The sequence below is a fragment of the Tamandua tetradactyla genome, chromosome 11 (genome assembly GCF_023851605.1).
Source record: "Tamandua tetradactyla isolate mTamTet1 chromosome 11, mTamTet1.pri, whole genome shotgun sequence".
NCBI lineage: Eukaryota > Metazoa > Chordata > Mammalia > Pilosa > Myrmecophagidae > Tamandua > Tamandua tetradactyla.
The window spans coordinates 86,583,774-86,605,539 of record NC_135337.1 but is presented as its reverse complement, the minus strand read 5'-3'; the positions used below and the strand labels follow the sequence as shown (position 1 = coordinate 86,605,539).

At 35.0% G+C, this 21,766-nt stretch overlaps 1 pseudogene; it reads left to right on the top strand.

Moving 5' to 3' along the window:
* Positions 1–20,590: 20,590 nt before the first annotated feature.
* Positions 20,591–21,511, top strand: LOC143649206 (olfactory receptor 7A10-like; annotated as a pseudogene).
* Positions 21,512–21,766: the final 255 nt, after the last annotated feature.

Here is a 21,766-nt window from a genome sequence, read left to right as displayed (position 1 = left end):
CTGAGCAACAGATATTTGTATTACAACTGATGGAAGAATACTACAATGCTACTGTTACCTATACACCCTAATTTACATTGGTTTTAATTTTTCCATATTTCTATAGCTATGACAGCTCTTTTCTGGTTATTTGCATGAAATACCTTTTTCTAAAATTTCACTTTCAATCTATTTTTCTCCTTATGTCTGAAATGAGTCTCTTCTAGAGATGGGCCCAGATTTTTTAAATCCATTCTTCTAGTATGTGTCTTCTGATTGAGGAATTTAATCCATCAACAATTATTCTGGATTATCTGTGTCATATCTTATTTTTTCTCTCTTTTACCCTTACTGATAGTCTTCATTTCAACATACTTCTGCAAAGTTTGGTTTCCTGTCTTCTCCTATCTGGCTGCAAGGTTCTTTTTACTATTTTATGTAGAGCAGGTATCTTCTTCAAAACTCTCTCAGTGTCTGCTTGTCAGAAAATAGTTTAAACTCTCCCTCATTTTTGGAGGACAATTTTGCCAGAAATAGAATTCTTGGCTTGCAGGTTTTCACTTTCACTATCTTAAGTTTATCATACCATGGTCTTCTTGCCTCCATGTTTTCTGCTAAGAAATATACGCATAGTCTTGTCAAGCTTCATTTGTATCTGAAGGATTGCTATTCTCTTACTGCTTTCAGAATTCTCTCTGTCTTTGAGAATTGGCAATCTGTTAAGTATGTGTATTGGGGCAGATGTATTTGGATCTATTCTATTAGGAGTACACTGTGCCACTTGGATATGTAATTTTATCTCTCATAAGAGTTGAGAAATTTTCAGTGATTATTTATCCATTGTTCTTTCTTCTCCTTTTCCCTGCTGTTCTTCTTCTTGGACACCAATAATGCATATATTCACATGCTACATGTTGTCATTCAGTTCCCTGAGTCTTTGCTCATATTTTTCATTATTTTCCCTAAATTTTCTTTTGTGTGTCAGATTTCAGATGTCCTATTCTCTAGCCAACTAATCCTTTCTTCTGCTCTTTCAAATTGGCTGTTGTATACCTCCATTGCGTTTTTCTTTTCATTGTGCCTTTCAATCCCATAAGTTCTACCACTTTTTTTTGAGATTCTGTATTCATCTTTATGGTCCTTTATGTCCTTCATTTTTTTTGCATCTTTTCCTTGAATTTGTTGATTTGATTTAGAAGATGTGTTTGAACATCTTTAGTTACTTTTTTCAATTCCTGTCCCTCATTTTAAGTATTAGTTTGTTCCCTTGACTGGGCCATATCTTCATGCTTCCTAGCATGACTCATGATTATACTGGTGTCTAGGCATCTGATTTCCTTGATTAGTTTTTCTGGAGGATGTTTTCTCTCTTTTACTTAGAGTTTTCTTGTTGTCTATCTTTGTGGTTTTTGTTGTTGTTGCTATTGTTTTTGTTTGGCTTTGAGGAGAGTTTCCCCATATGTGGTTGACCCCCACCAGATTTTCCCAGACCAGACAGGCCCACATCTCATCAACAGGATATAATCCATATCGTTTTCCTGAGGATGAAACCCAGTAGGTTTTCAGGCTTTCCTATGAAGCCTCTTGATTTGGTGCTTTTATGATCCTGCCCAGCAGTTGGCGCATGTCAGCCCACACCTCCCCACTGGCATAAAGTAAATTGTTCAATGACTTCATTTTCAGCAGATGTTGTTCCTGCCAGAGATGTGGTTGTGACAGACTGAGTTAAAAAGGCATGCTTAAGCTGTTTCTGTTTTCCAGCACTTGCATCTGAATTCTCTGAATGAAGCCATCACTTGTGCTGAGATTTGCTTCCCTCCATTTTCTGGGGGAAGATAGATACTTTAGGGAATTATCTCCTTCACTTCCCTAGTCATTTTGTCTCTTAGACATACCTTAACTCTGCCCTTGTCTGGGTAGTGCTGACAACTGAAAATGCCTGAGACTTTCTTTAATGGTCTGTTTTTAAAAAGTTTTAAAAATTTCTTTTCAGAGCTGGACTCCAGCCCCCCAGTTTGACCAATGAAGAGCCCGAGTTGGTAACCAGCATTATGTGCCTCTTTTCCTTGGGCACAACCCTTTTCAGCCATTCTTAGCTCAGTGGACTCCAAAATCCCCTGTGTTTTTTTTCTTATTTTCCATCATCCCCACCTCCTCTCTCAGATTGGATAGACCTTGGGATTAGTTTCCTGCTTGTTCTAAGTTTATTTGTGCTTGAAACTTGTGTTCAGTAGTACAAATTTGTTCATTGAAACCACACTTGGAGTTTGATTGAGCTACTTTCCCTTTCTCCTGGTAAAACCCCTTTTTTTTCCCACAAGGGATGTCTCCAAATGAGCTTGCCATGCCAGTGGTGGAGGGGCAGCAGCATCCACAGTTTGGGAGACTTACAATTCTGCAATGTGACTTCGGTCCTTCCATCCATTCCAGACTGTTGTACAATGTGTGTCCAGTTACAGGTATCCCACAAATAGTTGTTCCTGGCTATTTATTAAATATTGTAGAGGAAAAATTGAGTTCCCCACCTTCTTATATTACCACCATCTTGCCCCACATAATTTCTAGTGTTTTATTGAGGATATTTACATTAATATCCATGAGGGAAATTTATCTATAGTTTCCTTTCTTATTATGTCATTGTGTTGTTTTGGTTTCACAATAATGTTAACCTCATAGAATGAATTAGAAAGTGTTCCTTCTTCTTCAATTTCAATTCATTTCATAAGTATTGGAGTTCATTCTTCATTGAATGTTTGATAGAATACACTCTTCAAGCTATCTCGTTCTGAACATCTCTTTTCAGGAAGATTTTATTACTGATTGAATCTCTTAACATATTATAGATGCATTGGGATCATCTATTTATTCTTTAGTCAATATAGTTAAGTTGTCTTTCTAGGAATTTATTCATTTATTCTATACTATCCAGATTGTTAGCATACAATTATCCATAGTGTTCATTTATAACCCTGTTAATTTCTACAATATCTATTAATATCCCCATTTCCCTTTGGATTGTATTAGTTTGCTTCAACTCTCTTTTTTATTTTTAGTTGAGCTAGTTTTTACAATTTCATTGACTGTTTCTGAGAAGCAGCATTTAGTTTTATTGTTCCTCTCAATTGTTCTTCTATTGTTTATTTCATTTATCTCCAACACACTAATCTTTATTATTTCCTTCTTTCTATGGGCTTTAGATTCAATTGGCCATATTTTTCTAGTTTTTCCAGATGTGAACTTCAGTTATTGATTTGTGGTCCTTCTTCTTTTTTCATATAGATAGCCATAGACATAAATGTTCCTCTGAGCCCTGGTTTTGCTGCATTCTGTATGTTTTGGTATATTGCATTTTCTTTTTCATTTGACTCAAAAATATTTCCAGATTTCTGCTGTGATTTATTTTTTAACCCCTTGATTGTTTGAGTTTGTTGTTTAAATCCCACATATTTGTGTATTTTCCACTTAATTCTCTTACTGATTTCTAACTCATTCCATTGTGGTCAGAGAAGAGACTTTGCATAATTTCAAACTTTTAAAAATTTGCTGATACTTGTGCTGTTAATTAAAATGTGGCTTATCCCAGTGAATGATCCATATGTACTTGAGAATAATATGTATTGCATCATTTTTGGTTGAAATATTCTGTTAATGTCTGTTAGGACTGAATCTTTACAGTTTTGTCTGAATCTTCTATTTCCTTATTGATCTTCTGCCTTGTTGTTTGATTCATCAGTGGAAAAAGTCTATTGAGATCACCAACCACCTATTACTCCCATTAGTTTACTCAATATTTGTTTCATAATTTTTGTTCTGCTGAAATTAGATTTATAGATGTTTATAATTGTTAAATCTTACTATATTGATGTATATATCAATGGGTACTCTCTTTCATTGTGCCCCATAACTGACTTTTGTATCTGGTATTTCTTTAGCCACACAAGCTCTCTTGGATAAAATTTCATTGGAATATTTTTCCATGCTTTCATAATCTATCTATTATCGTCTTTGTGTCTAAGTTTGCCTCTTATAAACTATATATATGTGGACCATGTTTTTCATCCATTCTGCCAATTTCTGTCTTTTTGTTAGAGAGTTTAGGTCATTTACATGCAGTTAATTACTGGAAAGACAAGACATATTTTAGTCATTTTATCACCTGCTCTTACACATTGTACATTTTTGCCTCTCATTTCCTCAAAGGCTGCCATTCTTTGTGTAGATGATCTATTATACTGATGTAAATTTATCCCCTTCTTATTTGCTATCCTGTATATATTTTTAGATATTTTCTTTGTGGTCACCATGGGGTTTATATTTAACATCCAAAAGCTATAAAACAACAATTTGAAATAACACTAACTTGACCTCAACTGCGTATATAATCTGTACTCCTATTTCCCTCTGATGGGCCATGTTGTTTCTCTCAAACAGTTCCTCTTTATATATTTCATAGCTAATATCATAGAAATATGATTATTGCTTATGTATTTGTATTTGGATATTGTAAGAAATAATAAGTTGAGCTACATAAGGATAAAACAATGGCACTGAAACTTTAATTTTCCTATGAAGTTACCTTTACCATGATGTTTATTTTTTCAGATGTCTCTGAGCTACTGCCTAATATCCTTTTCTTTGAACCTGAAAATCTTCCTGTACCAATTCTTATAGGGATTGTCTAAAGCTAACAAACTGCCAGAGATTTGTTTGTCAGGATGATGATATTTGTCATATTTTCCCAAAATATCCCTTATACTCTTCTCACTTTTTAAAACATCCTGTCTTTAGTTCAGTGATTTTTCTTTTACCTATTTTAATCTGTTATTTAACACATTTTGCATATTTGCAATTTCCATTACAGCATTCTTTCATCCATAAAATTCATGGTAGATTTCTTTTGAAAAATTCCACTTCTTCTTTTATTGATGCATCATCTTCTGGATTTCTTTTAGCTCCATATTCATGTCTTTCCTTAGCTCACTGAATTTACTTAGAATAGTTGATTTAATGCTTTTAACTAGTTTTCTCAATATTTGTACTTCCTTTGGCTTTTTCTGTATTCAATGAGACATGTCTTCTTGTTTTTTATATGTCTTAAAATCTTCTATGGATGTCTTGGCATATTGATATTTTTATGGGTAACTGGTAGTCACACTCTCCCTCTAATCGAAGACTTTAGTGTAAATTGGCTGCATATTGAGTCTTTTCTTCAACACAACCCAGTTTATTCTGAAATGTTAGAACTGCCCCTCCTGACTGGTTAGCTTCTTCTAAAGTTTTCTCTCAGTCTATTTCTTTCACTGGGCAGGCAAAGAAGCTTTCAAGGATTACCCAATAGATGCAAATATTTCATCTTTCAGAAAGGAATATCTTTCCCAATTTCCTTTCCCTGTGTCCATGGATGGGTTCTTTGTTTTATTACAGTCACTCAGTCCTAGAAGCAGTGAAGAGCTCAGCTCAACTCCAGTACTTGGTTTCATCATTGTGCTCTTGCTTTCAGCATGTTTTGCTCCATAGTTCCTCTCATGCGATCTTCCATGCTTCTCTGCCCTAGGTAAATTCCTGATTAAGGGACTCAGACTCGCATTCTTCCATGGGGCCTTGAAAGGATTTATGTACCCTAGAAAAGCCATGTTTTAATTCTAATCAACCTTCTGGGAGCAATGGTTTCTTCTAATTCTTATTCAGACTATAGGTTGGAAAATTGATTAGGTTCTCACCATGGAGGTGTGACTCTATTAAATATGGGTATTAAACTTGATTAGATGGAGACACATCTCCAGCCATTCTACAGGGGTCTTGATTAGTTTACTGGAATCCTATAAATGAAGAGACATTTTGGAGAGAGTTCATTTTGAGAATGAGGAGAGAGCTGCAGAACTAGGATAGAATACTGAGAGAACCACAGGGTCCTCCAGCCAGCAACCCTTGGAGATGATGGTGGAGATGGCTGCAAGGGAGATTCATGAAGCAAGAAGCCTAGAGAGGAAGCTAGTAGATATTGCCATGTTTGCCACATGCTTTTCCAGTGGGGAGCAAAACCCCGAACATCATTGGCCTTCTTGAATCAAGCTATCTTTCCCTATTAGCCTTAATTTGGACATTTTTTGCAGACTTGCCTTAAGTGGGACATTTTTTTCAGCCTTAGAACTGTAAAGTAGTAACTTATTAAATTTACCTTTATAAAAGCCATTCTGTTTCTGGTATATTACAGTCCAGCAGCTAGCAAATTAGAACAGACACTATTACAGGCAACATACAAAGCCACCCAATATTTTTGTTTCAGTGCACCAGTAATTAGGCTCAGTGCAAACTTGAATAACAGTAGTGAAAATGGACATCCTTGTCTTCTTCCTGATCTTACAGAGAAAGATATCAGTCTTTCACCACTGAGTATGATGTTATCTGTAGGATTTTCAAATATGCCATTTTCCATGTTAAGGGAATTTCTTTCTTGTCCTATTTTTCTAAGTGGTTATATCAAGAAAGGGTACTGGAATTTGTAAAATTACTTTGCTAAAACAGTGGAGGTGATCATGTTATTTATTCCCTTCATTTTGTTAATGTTCATTTCATTAATTGCTTTTCTTATGTTGAACCACCCTTTCATAGCTCAGATTAATCCCAATTGGTCTCAGCCATTGTGAAAATCAGTTTTGTGATTCCTCAGAAAACTAATTACTGAGTTTTCCTGTGACCCAGCAATGTCAATACTCAGCATATACTCAGAAGAGTTGAGACCAATGACATGAACAAACATTTGCACACTGATATTCATAGTAGCACTATTCACAATTGCCATAAGATGTAAATAATCTAGATGCCCATCAACAGACAAGAAGATAAAAAATGTGGTATATATATATATACAATGGAATTGTATGCAGCATTTAGACAAAATGTTGTCCCAAAACATGCAACAATGTGGATGAACCTAGAGGACATAATGCTGAGTGAAAAAAGTCACCCACAAAAGGACAGATACTGTATGATCCCGTTACCATTACTCTGATAAATCTCCCAATGTTTTGGAGCAGCTAGAAGGAAAAATCAGAGTTGAGAGCATGGTAGCCCATGACAAACTCTGGAACTGTTCTGTATCTGATTAAAGGAGTGCATTTTGAAAAATATTGCTCTTTTTCTTTCTTTTCTTTGTATATGTATGTTATGTTTTACAACTAAAAAAAGACAAAAAACTATAGGATGAAATAAATTCCTGATGTAAAAAATTTGAAAATATTTAGAAACATAGCCCACTACTATAGCAAAGTTGATATTTGAAATAACTTTTTAGTTGATATTTTGAGAATGCACACAATTTTTCTAATTAATCAAATGGTATTTAAGATACTGTTTAATATTTAGAATTCAAGTAATTCTGATACTGTATAGATTTTTTTCTTCACTTGTTTTATTTTAAATTGGTTTATGAAACATATTGTACAATCAGGCTTTAAAATGATTACTTAGATTTTTTAAATATGCCTATGGATACGCTAACTTAGATATTCATTTTAGGTGGTTAAGATTTCCATATTTTAATTGTAAAAATATTTGCATCTTCATATTTTCCTGAAACCAGGAAAAATGTTTAGTAACATAGGTCATTACTATAGCAATGCAGATATTTGAAAGAACTTTCTACTTGATATTTTGAGAACATTCTCAGTTCTTGATTATTGTGCTGAGGAATTTTGCAACTTTATTCATTAGTTGAAACTGTTCTGTAATTTTTTTCTTGCATTATCCTTTTATTGTTGATATTAGGGTGATGTTGTTCTCAATGATAAAGATTTTAACACTCACCTTATTACCTCTAGCAAATTTTGCCTGGATGTCTGGCTCTGGAACAAGGGTCTTCCCAGATAGGATTCACCCCAATCAGATTTCCCAAATGAGACAGGTCCAAGACTCATGAAGAGGTGTAATCAGTTTCAAAGTTTCCTGGGAATGAGACACTGCAGGGTTCCAGTCTTTTCTGTGAAGCATCTTATTTCTGAGTACTATAAAATTACTACAAGTAATGTAGGAAAACATCTTCCAAGTATATGACAGTTTCTTAGCATTTACACCTAAAACACAAATGATGAAAGAAATAATAGATAGGGAATTCTGCAAAGTTAAATACTTCTGCTTGTCAAAGAATTTTGTCAAAAGTGTGAAAAGGAAACCAGCTCAATTGGAGAAAATATTTGGAAACAACAGATCTGGTAAGGTTCTAATATCCAGAGTTTAAAAATAAATCCTACTGCCATGCCAGAGACCCGCAGTTGATTTCTGGTGCTTGTCAATGTAAAAAAGAAAAAAAAAGAACTAAATTGATCCTACAACACAACAATAAAAAGACAGGTAAACTGTTTCAGTCTGTGAGCTGCCAGAATGCAATAAAACAGAAAAAAGGGAGAATTTATTAAGTTGCTAGTTCACAGTTCTAAATTTAAGTTGCTAGCTTACATTTCTAATTTATTAAGTTGCAAGTTTACAGTTCTATGGCTATGAAAATATCCCAATTAAAGCAAGTCTATAAAAATGTCCAAATTAAGGCACCAAGAAGAGGTTATATTCACTTAAGAAAAGCTGATGAAGTTCAGAGTTTCTATCTCAGCTTGGAAGTCTCATGGTAAACATAAGGATGTCTGCTAGTGTCATCTCCTGGCTTCTTGTTTCATGAAGTTCCCCAAGGGGTGCATTCCTTCTTCATCTACAAAGCTCTCTGGCTACATGAGTTCTTGGCCTCCTCTTGCTGCCAGCTCTCTCCAAAATTCTTCCTCTTTTAAAGTATTACAGTAAATAAATCAAGACCCACATAGAATAGGTGGAGTCACATCTCCCTCTAATCAAAGGCTGCACATCTGTGTCCAAAACTTCTGAGGAGGGTGAACTGAAATTGAAGGGAAAATGAGAATGTTGACAGTGGTGGAAGACCACTAGGAGATATTGCTCAAGACCCTCTCATCCAGCATTGGAACTCAGTCAAATGTTTCTATTCAAAACTCAGCTCTTGGGAGGGGTAGAAATATTCAATCTTCCTATGTATCACATACCTGCCCTTTGACATGGCTACATTTTTCTTAGTGGTGAGGGCTCTGTTACTGCTTTCTGCAGAAAGTGAATTTAAATCATTTTCCCTGTTTCTGAGTGTTTAATCTGTCTTCCTCTACTCTTGACAATTAATCTTCCAATACAAAGCATACATCTCTTTAGTATGCTTTAAATGTTACATGGAAAGGTCCTAGTTTATAATTATTGAATTTATCCAATAGAATACTATTGAACAGAGCATATTGACCAAAAATGAGCCTTTTCCTCCTTCTATGTAACACAGCATTGAAAGTTTGAAGACTGCAAACTTTCAATGCTATGTTACAGTCTCCCATTTCTGTTGGAAAAATAATAGTATTTCCCTCTGTAACATGGTGTATATCTCTCACCATGATTGTTGAAAACTTCTTTTGGAGATGTCTAAATTGTAATTATCCTTCAAAATTTTCCTTCATAGAAAACCCAAAGCTGCACTTCTTTCACCAATAGCACCCAATGTTTTTATTTTCATGTATCCATATGCAGATTCTTCAATAATACAATTTAATTTTCTGTGAGAACAAATCCATCCCCTCAGTTCAGATTGAATTATAATGGTTATCACCTAATTTAAATGGTCTGGAGAAGAATAAAATTTTACTAACAAACCCAGGAATATTTATTTAACTGAGAAAAAATGGAGTTGCTGAAATGGTAATAGAAATAATGTTTGAATCATAGGTGTATATGGCAGAATGGTAACGTTTCCGTTACTCATTCAGGACATGCTCTCCAAAATATCTTTTCTTCAGAACGTGTCTGTGAGCTGAGTGTATTGAAAAGAAAACAGGAAGCATTTGAATATTTTGAAAGAGATACAAGTTACCTTCCTCCTGAAGTACACTCAAGTGTAAGTAAGTTTGGCATCCAGCATAGTGTGTACATGATATGGTGTGACCTGGATGAGGTGGACTGGCCCTTAACAGGCATTTCTCCCTCCCTTCACTTTTAGATCCTGTGTTGGATTACATATGCACCTGTTAGTTCAATGAACTAGCAGGTGCATATGTAATCAATACTTATGGGAAGACCTTCTTACTACCTGAATTGCAGAAAATGCTGCATTTGCTGATCTAACTTTAATGGAGTTTTCTTGATTATACAGTGTTCAAGATGAGAGCAGAAGTTTCACATTTCCTGGCTAGGCTATTTTCTAGTGTATTTTCTTCATTCAGTTTTTTTCTAGTTGAAAGACATACCTCTAACTCCAATAAAAATACAGAGAAAATATGGCTACTAAATTTCTTCACAGATTTTTTAGTCGATTTTTTTGAAAGAGATTTCTGCCTAAAGATAAGGAGTAATACAAGTAAATTATTAAATACAGGAACTGATTGAAAATACATGGAGTTTCCTGGATAAGATTCTGGGAATTGATACATCAAGTTGTTGGAAGTGAGACCACAATGATGCTGTGTACTTTGGATAAATTATACAACTAGCGCATGTTTAACAATATCAAATTATGATTCACAATAGATTGTTTATAGTGATCCCTAAAGAAAGTTCTTATCAAAGACTTTTGGAAAACTGTCTGGTTTAAGTGATAAAATATTTCATTGAAAATACAAACTTAATGAATGTGGAGTAAGGTGAGTTTTATTTGCCCTGGAGAGACATCAAAAAATGAAAAAGCTGAGAATTTTAATCCTCAGATTATGGCATGATCAAAATCAAGAAATTGGCAGCACTAATGTGGAGTAAGGTTAGTCTTTTATTTGCCCTGGAGAGACATCAAAAAACGACAAGCTGATAATTATAGTCCTCAAATTATGGCACAATCAAAACCTAGAAATTTTCAGAGCTGCATGAATCAAATCTCTTTTATCCATAAATTACAGTTCTCACATGGCTATGATTTAAACAGAGTCTGATCCTTGGGTTAACACATTGCAATATAAGTGAATTCACAGTTCTACCAAAGGCATAAAGTGAATAAAATAAATGGTCATGTCTTTTTTTCCCAAGCTGGAATTAGCTCAGAGCAATCTCTCATTTCAAAATGTCACTGTGATTTACCAATCAAACAGCCAGCTCAGGGAGTAGGTGATGAAGAAAGCATTAGTGATATTCTACCTCACAAAGAACACAGGAGGTAAAAAAACAACCTGTGATATTATTACATAATATCTTTCATTAATAATTTAAAAAGACACAGTTGACAATGGAAAAATTACTCAAATTGCTCTTCAGGATCAGTGAAGGAGGCCTATGAGTGTAGGAGGTGTGAAGGGAAAGTTACTGGAAAATGTCCCTGCCTTTACAAACAGTTTTTAAAGTGAAAAACTGCATCCATGAAAGAAATCCAGTGATTAGTAAAGCCATCATGAATGAGAATCAGAGGTGTAATGTTTCTTATGTCCTTACCTAACTTTTATGGAATGTGCAAGAGAAAGTCATAGATGGACATGGACGTGGCTTATTGAAACTTCATCATGTTGTGACTCAAGTGCAGGATGTGCCCTACATCAAAAGCTGATTAACAGAACACTGGCAAAAGGTACACAGCATTTTAATTATAAATGTTTTTTGCCAAAAGCATATAACACAAGAGTGGTTTAGTTCTTCTTTCAGGGAAGCAATGCACCTCATCCCCTCCAGTAATTGCAATAATTTTATATGTACTTAATGACATGTATTAAATGTTTACCACCGAATATCCAGGCAGAAGCGTCTGACACAACACTGAATCCTGGAAATACATTCCCAGATGTCAAATTATTTAAAGAAAATACAGAATTATCAAGGTTTTTGATGGGTGAGAAGTAGAGATAAAATTCTACTAATAAAGCATATTAGCTTTACATACACTGAAAGAGTAATTTGATTCACATTTCACAGTATTTAAACTCTATTAATGTAGAGTAAATTTCTGAACTTGAGGTGAAGGATTCTTGTACATAGAGACTTCCTCAGCAGGAAATAATCCTTAAGGCATGTTTGATGTCCTTGTTTCTAAGACTGTAGGTAAAGGGGTTCAGCATGGGAGTGACCGCTGTGTACATCACGGAAAATATTGCAGTTGTCCTTGTGTTTTGTGTAGCTGTGGAACTAAGATATACTCCACACTGTACCATAAAACAAGGACACCACTGAAAGATGAGACCCACAGGTAGAAAATGCTTTACAACCTGTCTCCACATGATAAAATTCTCAAAATAAAGCATGCAATCTTAGAGTAAGAGAAAATCATGCCAGTGAGTGGAATAACAGCCAGAATTCCAGTTGCAAAATACATCACTAGTTCATTGACGAAGGTGTCAGAACATACAAGTTGGATTACTTGAGAAAATTCACAAAAAAAGTGAGGAATCTCCAACTTTGTACAAAAAGTCAATTGCAAAACCATTAGGCCATGTAAAAGAGAGCCAAGAAAACTCAACATCCATGACACCAGCAACAAGAGACCACAGAGCCTTGGGTTCATGATGACCATGTAGTGCAGTGGATGAGAGATGGCCACATAATGGCCATAGGCCATCACAGCTAAGAGGAAGTCGTCCAGTCCTCCAAAAACCATGAAAATGTGCATTTGGGTGAATCAGCTTCCATAACTTATAGTTCTGGTCTCTGTCACCAAAGATGTTCACCAGCATCTTTGGGACAGTGGTTGAGGTGAATCAGATGCCTGCAATAGACAGGTTAGCAAGGAAAAAGGACATGGGTGTGTGCAGGTGGGTGTCAGAGATGGTGGCCAGGACGATGAGCAGATTCCCAGTGAGAGCAACCAGGTACATCATCAGGAACAGAGCAAATAGGAGGGACTGCACTTCTGTGTCTTCTGAGAGTCCCAGGAGGATAAATTCTGAGACTCGTGTTTCATTCTCTGAGTCTATGTAAGTCATGAAACTGCTGGAACAGAGTCCAGAGCAAGGCAGGTTTAGGTACAAGCAGCTCTCAGCAAATTAACGTAAATGCAATGGTTTGTATTGCAAATATATTGACAATTATTTCTTATTAATTATATAGAGATTTAGTGCCCTTTATCTGAAAATGTCAGGGTTAGCAAATGTTCCTATTTCTCCTTGATGCTAGTGCTAAGAAACCCTCCTTCTCCATAATTTCAAACTTTTTCCCAAGGCAATATGTTCCAACTTAAATGCTCTTAGACTTCTTTTCATTCAAAAATCATTTGACCAGCTATTTTCCACTATGTGATGAAATAGTTGGGCCATGGGTATTGGTGATAGTAGCACAATATTGTAAAATTGCATGATGAAAATGGATAGAATGAGAAGTCTGAGTTGTATATAGATTATTCCAATAAAATTTAAAAAGACGAAATTTTTCTATCTGTATAGATAGAAAGATCAATACTTTTTTTTACATGGGCAGGCACTGGGAATCGAACCCATGTCCTCTGGCATGGCAGGTGAACATTCTTGCCTGCTGAGACACCGTGGCCCACCTAAAATATCAATACTTTTAATATGCCATTTCATCTATACCTGATGTATATTTGTACTCAACCTCATTTCCAATGCCAAGAAGTTAGTTTGCTGGTATTTGATAAAATAATTTTAAAGTTTACAAAGAAAGACAGCAGTCCTAGGTTACCTAGAGAGTGCTGAAGAAGAACGAAGTTGGAAAATATACAACTAGAATATACAATGCTATCTGATTTCAAGTCTAACTATAAAGATACAATGATTAAACCATGGTGTATTGGTGAAAGAGACGCATAAACTAATTCATAAGACCTGAATAGACAGAGAAAACGGATGTGAGGGAGCTCAGGAACAGACCCACACAAATACAGCCAACTGGCCTTTATGAAGGGCAAAAGCAATTTGATGGAAAAAATAGGGTCTTTTAATAAACGTTGTAGGAGAATGGCATATAAACATGTGAAACAAAAAGGAATGTAGCAAATCACTGTATGTATTTCACAAAAGTTAACTCAGAATGAATCCTGCACTCAAATTTAAAATGCAAAGTATAATACTTCTAATAAAATATCCAAGTAAATCTGGTGTCTGGTGCTTTGGTGATCAGTCTTTAGAAAGAGCACCCAAATCATGATCCATGACAGATACATTTATTAATTGGACTTCATTAAAATATAAAACTTATGCTGTATGATAGATATTGATAAATGACTTGCATTCCTATATACAAATAACCATTATCACCTAACAAAAGAAACATAACAACCAATGAAAAACTGGGCAAAAATTCTGAACAGCAAGTGAAATGAAGAAGATATGTAGGTGGCAAGTAAGTATGTGAAAATAAGCTCAACATCATTTATCATCAGGGAACTGCAAAATTAAACTTAAGTGTTATACCATCACACACCTCTTAGAATACCTAAGGACCTAAATGCTGAAAATATTGTGGGCTATTGATAATGGGGAACAGTACAGATTCTCATTCACTGATAATGAGAATTCAAAATGCTGCAACCAGTAGACAGTTTGGCAGTATTTAGCAAAACTGAACTTAGTCTCACCATTCAGTTAGGAAATTGTGCCCTTAAGTATCCAGTTGATTTGAAACCTTAAATCCTTACAAAAAGCTATACATGAATGTTTTATAACACCATTGGATACAATCTCAAAAATCTGAATACAACCAAGATGTCCTTCAAGATCAATGGATTAACACACTCAACTATATCTATACAATGGAATATTACTCAGTGATAAAAATGAATGTTCCCTCCAGTCACAAAAGTCAAGCATGCATACAAGATGATTACTGGTCATTGAAACAAAGCAGTCTAAACATCCTGCATAAGTATTATTTCAATTATATGATTTTCTGGATTAGTCCAAATAAAGAGACAATAGAATGAACACTGGGTTCAAGGGATTGGGGAGAGAGACAGAAGGTTTAATAGGTGAATCAGAGAGCACTTCTTAAAACAGTGAATCTATATTCTATAATTACATAAGTTTATATAATGTGTATAGTATATAGACACATAGGTGTCTATATAATTATAGAAGACTGACTTTATGCATTTTTAAACTGACATTTACAAAACAAAGGATAACTCTTCATATACGCAAATAAATGAATAATTGTCAGGATAATAGGAATGCCAGGGTGGAATGCTAAATGTGATAAAACAATCTAATTGTGTTACACTCATATGAAGCACACCTACTGAGAGGAGGTACGGAAAAGGCACTGAAATGGTAATACTGGATATGAATGGAGTCTGGAAGATAAAGGGGACAAAAACTGCATAAGTACTGTATTTTAGTAGATAAAGCTTATCTTACTGGAATGTAAGTTGACATTTCTATCATATCTGTACATGTATACTGTAATCACACCATTAAGTAGATGATGTCAGGTGAGGAGATTACATTTCCCACTGTAGAGTGGGTGGTTAACCATAAGTAAAGGAAGGACAGTAAATATTCTATCTGACAATGGTTTACAGTGAGATGTATCAGCATGAGTAGGTTAATACAGATAGAAAGTTACAGGTAGACAAGTCGATGGGTCTGTGTATATGCACAACTTGAGAGACATGTGAATATTTTCTTTGGAGAGTACCTTGATGTCTTAGTAACACAGAACACACAATAGTGCCCAGACCTTTACTTTAACACCATTCTTCAATAAAAGTTTCTTGGAAAAATGGCTGACCCTAGACCTGGAATAGAAATATACAGGAAGAGTCTGGAGCATGTTGTACCACCAGAAATTAAGTAGGTACTAAAATGAAGCATTCCATGAGTGGAATAAATCCAAGGGACACAGAACACCTCTGAAATATATCCCATTGCCCAACTGAAATAAACCTCACAACAAAATAAATAAAGTAGTATTGTATCACAATACAAAGTATAAAATAAAAGTCATGAGTCCATAATGATTTAAAGAAAATATGAAATATATGAGTAGGAAGACAAAAATTTCCCATGCAGATGTATACAAAGATTTATGTAGATATTGCTGTCTCCAGAAGGCGAGTTGATTCCCACCCCTAATATGTGTCTTCAAGTACTAATCCCCTCTCAAAAGTTATATATGGAAAAGTAGAAAAATGAGGAACCTTAAAGTGGGGAAACCTGACAAGCATTGTTGATGAATGTCAACATCAACAGTGAAAAGTGACATTGATGGGATGTGCCATGGATACATAAGTATAATTGTAAGGAGTGGTTAGGTTCAAAAGTGGATCTTGCATGTAATAACATGGATGGACCTAGAGAACATTATGCTGAGTGAGTCTAGCCAAAAACTAAAAGACAAATACTGTATGGTCCCACTGATGTGAACCGACATTTGAGAATAAACTTGGAATATGTCATTGGTAACAGAGTCCAGCAGGAGTTAGAAACAGGGTAAGATAATGGGTAATTGGAGCTGAAGGGATACAGACTGTGCAACAGGACTAGATACAAACACTCAAAAATGGACAGCACAATAATACCTAATTGTAAAGTAATCATGTTAAAACACTGAATGAAGCTGCATCTGAGATATAGGGTTTTTTTTTTTACTATTATTATTACTTTTTTTTCTCTATATCTTTTTCTGTTGTGTTGCTAGTTCTTCTAAACCGATGCAAATGTACTAAGAAACGATGATCATGCATCTATGTGATGATGTTAAGAATTACTGATTGCATATGTAGAATGGTATGATTTCTAAATTTTGGGTTAATTTCTTTTTTCCATTAATTAATATATATATTTTAAAAAGTGGATCTTAATACCTGATCACAGTGAAGTGTGAGAAAAGCAACAAGAGCTTGAGAAGGTTGTCAGCAGCCATTTAACAGGGAGTTTTGATTTTTTCAACAACATTAATATTCATGCTTGAAGTTATTGGAGAGTCAGTGCAGGGTTTTTAGAAGGTGATGTTCAACTAAATTTTGCCCTGTGGAAACTTCTGGATCAGTTTCACTTGTCAAATTCCTGGGGAAATGATGAAGTCTGGAAATTGTACAGTGGCAGTGGGCTTGGAGATCTGGGGAATGAATATGGGTGGGGTGAATCACAACAAACAAAAGTAGACTTCTTAAGCACAATATTGGACTTTTATAGTAATATTTTATTTAATTATTTCAATTATTACATGTAATTGTTATCTCTGTTTTGATCTAATGGGTGATGAATGTGAGTCTGACAGGAGAGTCATATTCTCTTCCAAGGCATGTATTCACATCTGGAATGAAGCTCAGAGTTCGGTTCCTAGGATTTTACATTTCATTAATAATTTTACTTCTTAACAAATGTAATTTTTAAAAACAGTGAGAGATTACAGAAAATGTGAGAGGATAGTAGAGACAGTTTCCAGAATTTCACATCCATTTTTTCCCTATTCTGAACATGTTCCAGCCAAAACACCACAGTACGTCTATTTCTTACAAACAACGGTTTCTCAGACTCTACTTGTTTTTGATAACCTGGATATTTTACAGGGGTCCTGATCAGGTGTTATGTAAAATGTCCCTTAGTTGAGATTTGTATGATGTTCTCTTCATGATTAAACTGGGATTATGGGTTTTGGTGGAAGACACTGGAGATAAAATTCTATTTTCTTTGCATTATGTATCCAGGACATATCCCATCAATGTGACTCTTCACTGTTGATGTTTACGTTCATCAACAATGCTTGTCAGGTTTACCCACTTCAAAGTTCCTCATTCCCCTGCTTTTCCATATATCACCTTTGTAAGGGGATTAATATGTGAAGACCAGACTTTAGGAGTGGGAATTAACTTCACCTTCCTGAGACAGCAGTATCTGCATCTATCACTGGAATGCATCTGCTGAAGAGATCTTTGTCTTCTTACTCATATATTAAATATTTTCTTTAAATCATTATAGACTCAGGACATTTATTTTATATTTTGGGTTGTGATACAAAACTACTTTATTTACTTTGTAGTAAGGTTTATTTCAGTTGGGTAATAGGATATCTGCATTCTATTCCAGGTCTAAGGCAAGCCATTTCTCCAAGAATCTTTTATTGAAGAATGAAGTTAAAATAAAGGTCCATGTTACTAGGACATCTAGGCACTCTCCAAAGACAGAGTAAAAAAATATATGTGTGTCTGCCAAGTTGTGCATATACACAGACCCATATGTATATCTACATGCAACCCTCTGTCTATATTAATGTAATCATGCTGATGTTTCTCACTCTGAACCATTACCAGGTAGAACATTCTAGTGTCCTCCCCTTGCTTATGGTTAACCACTCACTCTGCAATGAGAAACATATTTTTCTCACCTTCCATCATATATGTAACTGCTTGATTCCAGTATACATGTGCAGATGTGATAAAATTGTCAACCTACACTCTGGTGAGATAAACTTTATCCGCTAGAATAGCAGCATTTATGTTTTCTGTCCCATTTATTCTCTAGACTCCATTCATATTCCTTACTACCATTTCAGCATCTTTTCCCATCATCCCCTAAATAGGTATATTTCATAAGTTTGTAATACAATTAGATTGTATTATCACATTTTGCATTCCATCCTGGAATTCCTATTATCCTGACAATTAGACTTTTATTTGCATTTACTTATGGTTATACTTTCTTTTGTAAAGGTCAATGTGTTTTAACACATGCATAAATTCATGTGTCTATGATTATAGAATTATAGATTCACTGCTCTAAGATGTGTTCTCAGATTCACCTATTCCACATTTCTTCCTTCCTTCTCCCCTATCCCTTGAAAGCAGTGATCATTCTATTGTCTCCATTATTTGAACTAATCCACAAAGTCATATAATTGAAATTATAAGTAGGCAGGATAATTAGACTGGTTTGCTTAAATTAGCAGTAATAATTTAAGATGTATCTTTGACTTTTGTGACTAGAGGGAACATTCATTTTTATCACTAAGGGATATTCCATTGTATAGATAAAGCTGGGTGTGTTTATCCACTGACCTTAAAGGAGAACATGGTTGCTTTCAGATTTTGGAGATTATACATAAAGTTGCTATAAAACTTTCATGTACAGTTTTTTTTGTATGGATTTACATTATCAAATCAGCTGGATATTTAAGGGCACAATTTCTGGACTGAATTGTGGGGCAAAATTTAGTTTTCCAAAATACTGTCAAATAGTCTTCTGGCTGCATCATTTTGCATTCTCACTAGCAGTTAATGATTGTCTGTACTGCTCCCCATGATCAATAGTCCCAGATATTTTCAGTGTTTAGGTCCTGAGGTATTCTAAGAGGTGTGTGAACACATATCAATGCAGTTTAATCTTGCAATTCCTTACTGACAAATGCTGTTGAACCTCTTTTCTCTGACTTATTTGCCACCTGCATATTTTCTTCATTTCAATTTCTGTTCAGATTTTTCCCAGTTTTTTAATTGGATATTAACTTTCCTATTGATGAGTGTTAAGAGTTCTTCATATATATGAGTGCAAGTCATTTATCAGCATCTTTAATAGAGCATAAGTTTTATATTTTAATAGAGAACAACTTTTAAATATTCTTCTCTTATGGATGATAATTTGGGTGCTGTTTTTAAAACTTCATCACCAAAGTACAGACCACCAGATTTTCTTGGATGTTTTATTCTAGAAGTACTGTTCTTTGCATTTTAATTTTGAATACAAGATTCATTGTGAGTTAATATTTGTGAAATGTATACAATGTTTGGCTACATTCCTTTTTGTTTGCACGTGTGTATATCATTGTTCCACAGCATTTGTTGAAATATCTTACTTTTTCCATTAAATTGCCTTTGTCCCTTTGTCAAAGGTCAGTTAACTGTACTTCCATGGGTCTATTTTTGAGTTCCCTAGCATCTGTTTGTGTGTCTACTGAGTTCTCACAGATTAGTACATGTGTCTATTTCCCCAAAACAGCAAGGTTAATTCATTTGTCATTATAATTAGAGCTGAACTCAGGTAGTATTGGTTCTGCAATTTTGTTCTTCTTCAGTATTCTCTAGGTAATCTAAGACATTAGACATCCCCTATAATCTTTAAAATTACTTTGTCAAATATCAACAAACTAACATCTTGACCTTCAGAATGGGGTTGAGTTGAAAGTATGGGTCAGGTGGAGATGAAATGGCATAATAAATGTTTTGATCTTTCTGATATTCAGATGGAAAAACTTTTCTTTATTTTAAATGTTATTGTAGTAATCTACATACAACTAAAGTTTCTCATTCTAGCCTTTTTCAAAGTGTAATTTAGCAATATTGATGAAAATAAAATTATTGTGCTACCATCACCAATATCCATGTCCCAACATTTTCATCACATAGTGCAAAATAACTTGTCAAATGATCTTTGAATGAAAGAATTCTAAGAGCATTTGAGGTGGAACATATTGTTTTGGTAAAAAGTTTAAAATTATGGACAATGATGGATTGTTAGCAGTAGCATCAAGGAGAAGCAGGAATATTTGTTTACCCTGATATTTTCAGATAAAGGGCCCTAAATCTCTACATAATTAATAAGAAATAATTAAGTCAACATATTTCCAATACAAACTGTAGCATTTATGTTAATTTACTGAGAGCTGCTTGTACCTAAACCTGCCTTGCTCTGATCTCTGTTCCAGCATTTTCATGAGTTACATGGAATTAGAGAATGAAACACGTGTTTCAGAATTTATCCTCCTGGGAGTCTCAGAAGACACAGAAGTGCAACCTCTCCTATTTGCTCTGTTCCTTATGATTTACCTGGTCACTTTCATTGGGAACCTGCTCATCGTCCTGGCCACCATCTCTGATGCCTACCTGCGCATGCCCATGTACTTCTTCCTTGCTAACCTGTCTTTTGCAGACATCTGTTTCACCTCCACCACTGTCCCAAAGATGCCAGTGAACATCCAGACAGAGAACAAAACTATAAGTTATGGAAACTGCCTCACCCAGATGTATTTTTTCATGGTGTTTGGAGTTTTAGACAACTTCCTCTTAACCATGATGGCCTATGACCGTTATGTGGCCATCTGTCACCCACTGCACTACATGGACATCATGAACCCCAGGCCCTGTGGTCTCTTGCTGCTGGTATCATGGATGTTGAGTGTTCTGGACTCTCTTTTACATGGCCTAATGGTTTTGTGATTGTCTTTTGGTACAGAGCTGGAAATTCCTCACATTTCTTGTGAACTTTCTCAAGTAATCCAACTTGCATGTTCTGACACCTTCCTCAATGAATTAGTGATCAATATTGCAAGTGGAATTCTGGAGGGTATCCCACTCACTGGCATCCTTTTCTCTTACTTTAAGATTGCATGCTCTATTTTCAGAATTTCATCATGTGGAGGCAAGTATAAAGCATTTTCTACCTGTGGGTCTCATCTTTCAGTTTTGTCCTTGTTTTATGGAACAGCTCTTGGAGCATGTCTTAGTTCCACCGTTACACAAAACACAAAGTCATGTGCAATAGCTTCCGTGATGTACACAGTGGTCACTCCCATGCTGAACCCCTTCATCTACAGTGTTAGAAACAAAGACTTAAAGCATGCCTTAAAAATAATTTCCAGGTGAGTAAGCCTCTCCTTAGAAGGACACAATTCCTCAAGTACAGAAATTTACTCTACATTAACAGAAGTTAAATGCTGGTAAATGTGAATCCCATTAACTTCATCAGTGTGTATAAAGGTAATATCCTATTTGCTTTGTTACTAGAACTTTATCTCTACTTTTTATCCATGAAAAAACCTTGTCTATTCTGTATTTTATTTAAATCATGTAACATCTAGGAATGTATTCCCAGGATTCAGAATTGAGCCTGACTCTTCT